The 12,432-nt window shown below is 44.0% G+C and overlaps 1 protein-coding gene across 1 annotated transcript in view; it reads right to left on the minus strand.

The window, feature by feature from the left end:
• Positions 1–12,432, minus strand: part of LOC126297504 (phosphotriesterase-related protein) — a 210,946-nt gene that overhangs the window by 93,078 nt on the left and 105,436 nt on the right. The gene's annotated exons all lie outside the window — the stretch shown is intronic.

The raw sequence follows: 12,432 nt of genomic DNA on the forward strand, positions 1-12,432 counted from the left end.
TCAGAGGTTGGTGGCCCATGGACCTGCTTGCTTGTGCATCATCACATGGCCACAAATAGGTCATGCAGTATCCTGGCACCAACAGGGAATTTAGGCTAGCACTGAGTTGTGCCAGGCCAGTTAGTTCCTTCATGTCCTCTGGGCCAGGTGATGACTACAGTAGTGGTCCACCAATCAGAGCTTTCACTAAATAAACCATCCAAATCTCTAACATCACACTACTTCCAGTTACTGCTGCAATGTGGAGCCACCAGTGACTACCTTAGGCACCACCAGGAAGTGGTCACTATTGAAATGAATGGCAATGCTATGTATGATAAACCATAAGTTGCAAATATATTTAATAATCATATAGTAGAAAGTATAGGACAAATGTTTCAACATAAAAATCATAGCAGTATGTTTAAAATGCAACCCTCATAAAATTCAATCATATGATTGTTTCACCAACTTCTACTTCTGAAATTAAGAAAATTATATATTCTCTCAAAAATAATAGCTCATCTGTCTTTGATAGTGTTTCCAATAGAGTATTAAAGACTTGTTCACATACAAAAAGCCCTGTCTTATTCTGAATACAGTGTGTATCAAAAGGAATCATCCAATTTGGCACATCTATATTTTCGAAACTAATAACTATACACAATGAATTTTGTTTTTTGATGAATGGGAAACTCAAAAGTTTTTTTCATACCTTTTCACAGGTGTTCCAACATGCCCACCCTGAGATGCGTGGCAATGTCAATGCGGTATTCAGATTGTTCCCACGTGGTAGTGAGCATGTCCTGAGTTATAGCTTCTACAGCTGCTCTCTCAGTTCATTCACTGTTTTTGGTAATGGAAGCACATAAACAGGGTCTTATATAAACCCCCACAAGAAATAATCACATATAGTCAGGTCCAGTCACCTTGGAGACCACTAATGTAAGACTGAATCATGTGGTCCAGTGTGACCGATACATCATTCAGTAATCCTTTGATTTAAAAATTCCTGCACTTCCAGATGCCAGTGTGCTAGTGGGAAAAGAAAGTTCTCAAACATATTGAAATATGTGCTTTTTGTAACAGTGGTCTTGGCGAAGAAAACTAGACCATACACCTTTTTCTGTGAAACTTTGAAAATTCTGGAGAGACCCTCCCCTATTTGTACAACTTCATGTGGTTGTTCGATACTCCCTATTTACACATTATTATGGCTCACCTTTCCATTTAAATAGGATGTTGCCTCATCACTAAACACTAAGCATGGAAGAAAACTGTCTTTCTCCATCTTGCCAAGAATGAAACTAGAAATTAAAGACCTCCACATGTTTTTGTTTTTCACCTTCACAAATTGCTTGCAGTATGAATTTTCTACAGTTTCATGTGTAATGTAAACGATGATGCAAAACATGCCATATGGACATTGGGGGCATGCTGAGCTGTCAAGCTGCACACTGAATGGATTTCTGTGGACTCCTTGTGAAACTATGGCAGATGTGTTTGAAGTCTGTGTCGGACATGCAGGGATGACCTGGCAATTTATTTATTTATTTATTATCTTTTTTTGCATATTGTCACCAACTGGTGACTTTTGCAAACGTCATAGCATTTTTATACAATTTTTGTACAAACAGCAGGAATTTGCAATTCACATGTACAAGAAGCCACTTATGGGTGATGCACTTGGAAATATATGGTACAGTTGTTACCTAGTATAGGTATTTGAATTTACAGCATGTTGTTACAAAAATAATATATATCACAATCACCTCAGAATAGTACATGGTATAGATACAAGAGTTAGACCTACATTTAAGTACGGCTACATTTTAATATCAGTATTCATTCAGGGAGTACAAACATTTGAGAGTTAAGAATGATTTTAATTTCCTTTTGAATAGTTTACCTTTGTGGCATCTTATAGCACTTGGCAGTTTGTTAAACCATATCTGGCCATTAATCCAAGGACTATGATCTGTTGTCTTTAGTTTAGTTCTGTTTCTGAAGAAGCAATCTTTTTGTCTCGTGTTATGGGTATGCACATCAGAGCCCTTAGTTTCATTATTTTTATGGTCCACAAACAATGTTATTAATTTGTACAGATACAAGGAATATACTGTTAGATATTTGTGTTGCACCAAGCTTTCCCTACACGAATCTCTGTGTCCTAGTCTATGCATGGTCCTGATTGCTCTCTTCTGCAGTGTTAGGATTCTGTTCATGTGTCTGTCAGCAGCACATCCCCATACCTCTATTCCATAATTAATATATGCAAATATTGTCCTATAATAAGCAGTTCTTAATGTTTGTTCAGAGACTAATTTTGATAGTTTGCTAATTAAGTGCAGTGAACTGCTGATTTTATTGCATACAACATTGATATGGTCTACCCATCTAAGATTTTTGTCTAGGTATACCCCAAAAATTTACATTTGTCAGTGTCTACCTTTTTTATGCCACTTATATTATCAATACAGGTTTGGTATGAGTTACCAAGTTTAAATGGTAATAGCTGGGATTTGCTACTATTGACTTTTAGACCTTGATCGTGGAAGTAAGTAGTTATTTGACTTAAGCTACCAGTTGCAGCAAATGTCAAGTCATTAGTTTGTTTGCAAAAGAACAAAAGTGAGGTATCATCTGCATAGCGTACTAAATGGGAATACAGAGGTGCCTCTAAATCATTAATGCAGACCAGGAAAAGGAAAGGGCCCAATATGGAGCCCTGAGACACACTTTGTTTTACTGTTTCATAGCTGGCTTAGAAATGTTTGATCCGATCATTAATTTCATTACTCAGCTTTGTACACTGCTTACAATTGGTTAGATAAGAGAGCACTAGAATGGATGTGGCATTTATGTTGTAAGTTTCCAGTTTGCTTAGTAGCAGCTCATGGTTTGCTGAGTCAAACGCTTTAGTAGAGTCTAAAAATATCCCTGCTGTCTGCATTCTCTCATCCAGGGCATCATACACCTTGTGGAGAAATTTGGTAATTGCTGTAATGGTACTGTGACGCTTTCTGAAGTGGGGCTGTGTTTCTGCAAGTAAATTATGATTTTTGAAATAATAAGTTGTGTCAACAAAAAAATTTCAAATATTTTACCGAAAATTGGCATTAGTGATATGGGTGTGAAGTTTGATAGCTCTTCTTTTCTTCAAAATATTTGGAAATGTGTGCTCCCTGATACTATTGTTGATCATATGGGTAATTATTCCAACCAATTCCTCATTGCATTTTTTAATTATAAATCTACTCAGTTCATCCCCACCAGATGAGGTCTTATTCTTAAAGTTATCTATTATTTGCCGGCCAGAGTGGCCGTGCGGTTCTAGGCACAACAGTCTGGAGATGAGTGACCGCTCCGCTTGCAGGTTCGAATCCTGCCTTGGGCATGGATGTGTGTGATGTCCTTAGGTTAGTTAGGTTTAATTAGTTCTAAGTCCTAGGCGACTGATGACCTCAGAAGTTACGTCGCATAGTGCTCAGAGCCATTTGAACCATTTATTATTTTTCCTGTTTCCTCCACACCCACTTCCTTAAATTGGTTGGTTCAAATGGCTCTGAGCACTATGGGACTTAACAGCTGAGTCCATCAGTCCCCTAGAACTTAGAACTACTTAAACCTAACTAATATAAGGACATCACACACATCCATGCCCGAGGCAGGATTCAAACCTGCGACCATAGTGGTCGCATGGTTCCAGACTGTAGTACCTAGAACCGCTCAGCAACTCCAGCCGGCCTTCCTTAAATTCAAAAGCAGTTTCCTGCCTAGGGGAAGGCTTTACCATTGGAGTCTGACCTGTGTTATTGACTGGATTATAAATATAAATAAAATAGAAATAAACTTCCACATGGGAAAAATATATTAAAAACAAAGATTCCAAGACTTACCAAGCGGGAAAGCGCCGGTAGATAGGCACAATAAATAAAACACACAAACACACACACAGAATTTCCAGCTTTCGCAACCGACGGCTGCTTCTTCAGGAAAGAGGGAAGGAGAGGGAAAGACAAAAGGATGTGGGTTCCAAGGGAGAGGGCAAGGAGTCACTTGACAACACCTTCTGCTCCACTGGAGAATTTCTATTATTGTAACATATAATGTTTAATGTGTAAAGGAATCGCTAACTCACATCTGCATTTATTTAAAAAATAAATGTTCAGCTTGCAGTCATATTTACAAACTGATTGGTGATGTGTATGCATAATGGCACATTTCACATCATTATGATTTATCATGCAAATTATCCATGGAATATAAAACTAACTAAGTAACCTATGGCAAAACAGGACATGAACTAGAGGTCTGTTGGCCATACCTCAAGATGGACATGGACTGTACCCATCTGGACCCCCCAACTGTCTGAGTTAGAGAAGGTGCCTGACGTCTACTGTCTGGATGTCTTGCATGTCCAGGCTGTGCTTCCTGTTACTGACAATCTCTTAACAGTTCCAGTAGATAGCAAGGCAATTCTTGTGATTTTTCAAATTGATACATGTTCTTCAATGACCATAGTTGATTGGGATACATCATCACCTGGGCTCCCCTCCACTTCAGACATTTCGAAACAAATCTGAAGTTACTACAATGGCACCACTGAAGACAAAGAACAGTTTAATATTTGGGTCCATTTCCAGGCAGTTGCCTTCATAGCATCCAACCTTGTAGTTACCACAATGGGAGCCACAAACATTCTCAGTTTAGACCTGAAGAGGATTACCGGGTTGGTTGCACCAATAATCACACCCACTTAGCAATAGTTCATTTATTAAACTTAACACATACAAGGATCACAAAGAACTGAACTGAACACATAAAGCTTAGAGTCCAAAGATGAATGCATATCGATGTTGGTGTTGATTTCATCGGTGCCATATAGCCCCCCCCCCCCCCCCCCCCCTGCAGTACAGCGTACTCTCTAGAGAGGCCGGGTGGGGAGGGGGGGGGGTTGACTATGGCGTTGGCAGGGGTGGTCCGCGGGAGCCGGACCACAGTCAGCTCGATAGTGTCGTCTCGTAACTGTGTGGGTAGATGTCGTGAAGGCAGGTTCGGCCACTGAACGTGGAAGTCATTGAAGTGAGCCGGGTGTCGTACTGGGCATGCTGCTCATGCGGCGACAGGTAGGCCAGTGGTTTGCGGGTGTAACGGAGTGACGAAAATGATATCACTGGTGGGCGTGGCGAACACACGAAGCATGTCAAGGTCAACGTTGGGCGGGAGGGGAACACATTTCACCAGGTGGCAGGGAATGGTGAAGGTTGTGTCATGAGCACTGGATGAAGAGAAACACATGACGAACAGTGTATAATCACGCAGTATTATTGAGATGTCATGGATTATGTCTGGGGGGACGGCTACAAACACCTCGAGTGAGGGCATGTTCAAGACGGGGGGGGCATGAGAAACCTCGACAGGGTGAGGCAGGAGACGGTGGAGAGGTCGAAGGGACCGGCGAAGCGCCCAGCGGCGAGGGTGTGATTGTAGGTAAGCTCGACGTGGGGAGCATGTGGTCACTTGACGGAGTGCATGAGACCAGAGTAGAGGGCTAGGGTGTGATTGTAGGTAAGCTCGACGTGGGGAGCATGTGGTCACTTGACGGAGTGCATGAGACCGGAGTAGAGGGCTAAGTCGGAGGAGAGCTCGACGATTGGAGCTGGAAGTCACTCGATCAAGTGTGCAAGTCCAACATGGAGGGAGTGGTCGGAGCGTCGTGAGCCACAAGAGTGAGTGGCGTGGTCGAGGCCTGAAGAGGGGTAGAAGAAGGCTCAACATGAGCAGGCTTCAGTCTGTTGAGAGAGACTGTAACAGCTGAATCTTTCATCTGGATGTCAGACGTTGGCTGAGTGCTGGAGAACTCAGTACAGGCCGGTATATGGAGGTTGGAGGGGAGTACGGACAGTGTGATCTCAGAGTATGACGTACTCGCAATTGTCCCGAGATGTCAGGACGTGAACCTTAGGGCGGGAATGGCTGGCGGGAAGAGGGATATGGAGGTTGATGAAGTGGTGTCTGATGCGGTCCACAAAGGAAGATAAGTCAGACTGAGGGAGAGAAGCAGAAGGGCTCACAAGTTCGCCAGGGAGAACTATGTTCTGGCTATATACGAACTTGGCTATTGTGCCTTTGAGGTCTTCCTGATAGATCACACGAATGCCAAGGGGAAGGGATTCCGTCCATAGAGAGTCATGGCATCAAAGAGCCACCTTGAAAGTGCAGTGCCAGCGCTCGGCTAGCCTGTTACTTTGCGGGCGATATGCTGTGGTGGAGATGCCCCGGATTCCACAAATATTACAGATCCCATAGAACAGGGCCAACTCAAATTGTCTGCCCTGGTCAATCATGATGATAGCTGGACATCCGAAACGCAATACCCATTGTTGTTGTTGTTGTCTTCAGTCCTGAGACTGGTTTGATGCAGCTCTCCATGCTACTCTATCCTGTGCAAGCTGCTTCATCTCCCAGTACCTACTGCAACCTACATCCTTCTGAATCTGCTTAGTGTACTCATCTCTCGGTCTCCCTCTACGATTTTTACCCTCCACGCTGCCCTCCAATGCTAAATTTGTGATCCCTTGATGCCTCAAAACATGTCCTACCAACCGATCCCTTCTTCTAGTCAAGTTGTGCCACAAACTTCTCTTCTCCCCAATCCTATTCAATACCTCCTCATTAGTTACGTGATCTATCCACCTTATCTTCAGTATTCTTCTGTAGCACCACATTTCGAAAGCTTCTATTCTCTTCTTGTCCAAACTATTTATCGTCCATGTTTCACTTCCATACATGGCTACACTCCAAACAAATACTTTCAGAAACGACTTCCTGATACATAAATCTATATTCGATGTTAACAAATTTCTCTTCTTCAGAAACGCTTTCCTTGCCATTGCCAGTCTACATTTTATATCCTCTCTACTTCGACCATCATCAGTTATTTTACTTCCTAAATAGCAAAACTCCTTTACTACTTTAAGTGTCTCATTTCCTAATCTAATTCCCTCAGCATCACCCGATTTAATTTGACTACATTCCATTATCCTCGTTTTGCTTTTGTTAATGTTCATCTTATATCCTCCTTTCAAGACACTGTCCATTCCGTTCAACTGCTCTTCCAAGTCCTTTGCCGTCTCTGACAGAATTACAATGTCATCGGCGAACCTCAAAGTTTTTACTTCGTCTCCATGAATTTTAATACCTACTCCAAATTTTTCTTTTGTTTCCTTTACTGCTTGCTCAATATACAGATTGAATAACATCGGGGAGAGGCTACAACCCTGTCTCACTCCTTTCCCAACCACTGCTTCCCTTTCATGCCCCTCGACTCTTATGACTGCCATCTGGTTTCTGTACAAATTATAAATAGCCTTTCGCTCCCTGTATTTTACCCCTGCCACCTTTAGAATTTGAAAAAGAGTATTCCAGTCAACATTGTCAAAAGCTTTCTCTAAGTCTACAAATGCTAGAAACGTAGGTTTGCCTTTTCTTAATCTTTCTTCTAAGATAAGTCGTAAGGTCAGTATTGCCTCACGTGTTCCAACATTTCGACGGAATCCAAACTGATCCTCCCCGAGGTCTGCATCTACCAGTTTTTCCATTCGTCTGTAAAGAATTCGCGTTAGTATTTTGCAGCCGTGGCTTATTAAACTGATAGTTCGGTAATTTTCACATCTGTCAGCACCTGCTTTCTTTGGGATTGGAATTATTATATTCTTCTTGAAGTCTGAGGGTATTTCGCCTGTCTCATACATCTTGCTCACCAGATGGAAGAGTGTAGTCAGGACTGGCTCTCCCAAGGCCGTCAGTAGTTCTAATGGAATGTTGTCTACTCCGGGGGCCTTGTTTCGACTCAGGTCTTTCAGTGCTCTGTCAAACTCTTCACGCAGTATCGTATCTCCCATTTCGTCTTCATCTACATCCTCTTCCATTTCCATAATATTGTCCTCAAGTACATCACCCTTGTATAAACCTTCTATATACTCCTTCCACCTTTCTGCCTTCCCTTCTTTGCTTAGAACTGGGCTGCCATCTGAGCTCTTGATATTCATACACTTGGTTCTCTTCTCTCCAAAGGTCTCTTTGATTTTCCTGTAGGCAGTATCTATCTTACCCCTAGTGAGATAAGTTTCTACATCCTTACATTTGTCCTCTAGCCATCCCTGCTTAGCCATTTTGCACTTCCTGTCGATCTCATTTTTGAGACGTTTGTATTCCTTTTTGCCTGCTTCATTTACTGCATTTTTATATTTTCTCCTTTCATCAATTAAATTCAATATTTCTTCTGTTACCCAAGGATTTCTAGCAGCCCTCGTCTTTGTACCTACTTTATCCTCTGCTGCCTTCACTACTACATCCCTCAGAGCTACCCATTCTTCTTCTACTGTATTTCTTTCCCCTATTCCTGTCAATTGTTCCCCTATGCTCTCCCTGAAACTCTGTACAACCTCTGGTTCTTTCAGTTTATCCAGGTCCCAACTCCTTAATTTCCCACATTTTTGCAGTTTCTTCAGTTTTAATCTACAGGTCATAACCAATAGATTGTGGTCAGAGTCCACATCTGCCCCTGGAAATGTCTTACAACTTAAAACCTGGTTCCTAAATCTCTGTCTTACCATTATATAATCTATCTGATACCTTTTAGTATCTCCAGGGTTCTTCCACGTATACAACCTTCTTTCATGATTTTTAAACCAAGTGTTAGCTATGATTAAGCTGTGCTCTGTGCAAAATTCTACTAGGCGGCTTCCTCTTTCATTTCTTAGCCCCAATCCATATTCACCTACTATGTTTCCTTCTCTCCCTTTTCCTACACTCGAATTCCAGTCACCCATTACTATTAAATTTTCGTCTCCCTTCACTATCTGAATAATTTCTTTTATTTCATCATACATTTCTTCAATTTCTTCATCATCTGCAGAGCTAGTTGGCATATAAACTTGTACTACTGTAGTAGGTGTGGGCTTCGTATCTATCTTGGCCACAATAATGCGTTCACTATGCTGTTTGTAGTAGCTTACCCGCATTCCTATTTTCCTATTCATTATTAAACCTACTCCTGCATTACCCCTATTTGATTGTGTGTTTATAACCCTGTAGTCACCTGACCAGAAGTCTTGTTCCTCCTGCCACCGAACTTCACTAATTCCCACTATATCTAACTTTAACCTATCCATTTCCCTTTTTAAATTTTCTAACCTACCTGCCCGATTAAGGGATCTGACATTCCACGCTCCGATCCGTAGAACGCCAGTTTTCTTTCTCCTGATAACGACGTCCTCCTGAGTAGTCCCCGCCCGGAGATCCGAATGGGGGACTATTTTACCTCCGGAGTATTTTACCCAAGAGGATGCCATCATCATTTAAACATACAGTAAAGCTGCATGTCCTCGGGAAGAATTACGGCTGTAGTTTCCCCTTGCTTTCAGCCGTTCGCAGTACCAGCACAGCAAGGCCGTTTTGGTTAATGTTGCAAGGCCAGATCACTCAATCATCCAGACTGTTGCCCCTGCAACTACTGAAAAGGCTGCTGCCCCTTTTCAGGAACCACACGTTTGTCTGGCCTCTCAACAGATACCCCTCCGTTGTGGTTGCACCTACGGTACGGCCATCTGTATCGCTGAGGCACGCAAGCCTCCCCACCAACGGCAAGGTCCATGGTTCATGGGGGGGAATACCCATGAATCGATAAAAGCTCGAGCAACAGTTTCTGCCGTAATATTGGGGAGATGGACAGCCTCGACCCAGCGAGTTGTTTGGTCGATAGACGAGAGAACATAACGAAAGCCATTAGAGGAGGAGACAGGGCCAACAATGTCAATGTCAATGCTGGAAACGCCCAAGAGGGATCGAAAAGGAGCCGAGGGGAGAAAGGGGGGGGGGGGGGGGGGGTAAAGTGTGCTTGTGTACTTTGCAGCATTGGCATGCATTGCATGAGTGTGCCCATTGCTGGCAGTCCTTGTTGTCATTTTTCCACACAAAGTGCTCTGCTACAAGGCTGGTTGATGCACGAACACTGGGGTGGGCTAAATTATGCAATGCATTGAAGACAGCTCGACGGAGCATGGTTGAGATGAGGGGGCGTAACGTGCCCGTAGTGTCATCGCACCAGATCTCACCAGAAATGCCAGGGAAGGTGATGTGAACGAATTGTAGTGAAAAAGTAGAGTCTGAAATCAAGTTTTGTGTTTCCTCGTCGGTGGGTTGGAGGTTAGGCAGTTCAGAGAGGTCTAACAGCAAATGGACAGCGTAGACTCATGAAAGGAAATCAGCAACTATATTGCCAGCACCCTTTATGTGTCTGACATCAGTGGTGAACTGTGATATGAAGTGCATGTATCTGAAGCGGTGAGGAGGTGAGTCACCTGGCGGGTTTGTAATGGCCACAGCCAGGGGCTTGTGGTCCATTAAAACATAGAAAGGGCATCCCTCAACGTCAGTCTTAAAATGCTTAATCGCTTCGTAGACCACGAGCAACTCCCTGTAAAACACGGAATATTTTCATTATGCATTGGTGAGCTTGCACGAGAAGAACTACAGAGGCGAAGTTTGGCCATCAATAGTCTGGCTAAGGACAGTGCTGATGGCAGTATCGCTTGCATCTGTAGTGATTAAAAGCTGCACATTGGAACGAGGACGCTCGATGGTGCAGGCCTTGGCAAGAAGATTTTTGAGGGCAGTGAAAGAGTCAGTCATAGCAGGGGTCCATGGAACAGGCCGAGATCCAGAAGTGTTGGTGCCTGCCAAGGCGTCCGTCAGTGGAGCTGGAATCTCCGCAGCCCGAGGTAGATGTCGGCAATAATAATTAACCATCCCCAGAAAGCGCCGGAGCTCTTTGAATGATGAAGGTCTTTGTAGGTTTAGTATTAAGAACGCTAGTGCTAGTTCTGCAAGGAGAGCTTCTGTGAAGTTTGGAAGGTAGGAGACGAGGTACTGGCGCAATTAAAGTTGTGGTGATGGGGCGTGAGTCGTGCTTGGGTAGCTCAGTCAGTAGAGCTCTTGCCCGTGGAAGGCAAAGGTCCCGAGTTCGAATCTCAGTCTGGCACACAGTTTTAATCTGCGAGAAAGTTTCAGGTTTAGTATTGCTTGTACTTTCTCAGGGGGCAGTGAAATGCCATCGGCAGAGACCTCAAAACCAAAAAAGTGACAGTGGGTTGATATAGCTGCAATTTGTCCTGGTTGGACTCGATGCCTGCTGCCACAAAAGTGTTTGTAGCGGTTTGCACATGTCGAATGTTGTTCTTGACGGAGGAGCTGAACAAATTAATGTCATCAAGATAAGCAAAGCAGAATTTTAGGTCGAATAGCACTTCATTGATGAAGCGTTGCAAGGTCTGGGTTGCGTTTTTCAGACCAAAGGGCATGAATCGAAACTGAAATAACGCGACTGGGGTGGTAATTGCTGTCCTCTCGATGTCTTCAAGTGCCATGGGTATCTAGTGGTAGGCACGTTTGCAATCAATGACAGTGAACGTGGTCGCACCTGCGAGGGAACTAGTGAAGTCGGCAATATTGAGTATGGGGTATGTGTCCATAATTGTTCATGCATTTAGCTGATGGTAGTCTCCGCACATGCGCCAGGACCCAATTTTCTTGGGTGTCGTATGTATGGGCAAAGACCAGCTACTGGCAGAGGGTTCAACGATGCCTGAGCTTAGTAATTCAGAAATCTGATTTTTAAGTTCAGAGAGGCACTCGTGACAAAGTCGACGTGGTTTACTGGAGATCAGGGGATCTGGTGTGAGGCAAAACTTGTGAACCGTGCCATTGATGACGACGGAAATGTTGCCGGTGGCACGGGAGGTGGTTTGTTTACAATGTGTGGCAGGCGGGACAGGCGAGGTGTGGTCGTGGTGTTCGGAGCCACTTGGCGGATCCGACGGAAGCCGAGGCAGCGAAGTGTTCCAGCAATCAATGTGATAAGATGGCTGCTGGCCCGAAGCAGTGGCACCGCGGTCAGGTGAGTTCGGTAGAGCTTGTGAGCCGTTAGTGAGTCAATTGTCCGAGGGTGAACCCTGTGCCAGCACGGTCGCGGGTGAAACGCTTGGCACTAGTGCACTATTTGTGTTGTTAGTGGTGGTAGCAAGGTGACGCACATGAGCTGAAGTTGCATAGTTTGAGGTGCTGTCCGCAAGGGGCGGGGTAGGAGCTGTCAGTTCGGGAACACATGACGCTCATCGCGCATGCGCACTTTTGTCCGGCTGAGTGTCAAACGCTGTTGTGTTAGGGATGGTGTGGCCCTGTGGAACTGTCAGTACATGTTATGGCAGTCTTGATAGCACAGTTGCGAGGGGTAGTGGGAGGTAAACGCACAGAGGGTCGATTGCTGGGATTGCAAGCAGATTCGGCGCACTTACTGACATTGTTTTGTCCTTGCTGTAGTGTCTGTAATTCCTTTGCTGCATCGGAGAGCTGGAGCTGTGTTTTGCAGAATTGGAGGGAGAGCTCGAA

The sequence above is a fragment of the Schistocerca gregaria genome, chromosome X (assembly GCF_023897955.1).
Source record: "Schistocerca gregaria isolate iqSchGreg1 chromosome X, iqSchGreg1.2, whole genome shotgun sequence".
NCBI classification, from domain to species: domain Eukaryota; kingdom Metazoa; phylum Arthropoda; class Insecta; order Orthoptera; family Acrididae; genus Schistocerca; species Schistocerca gregaria.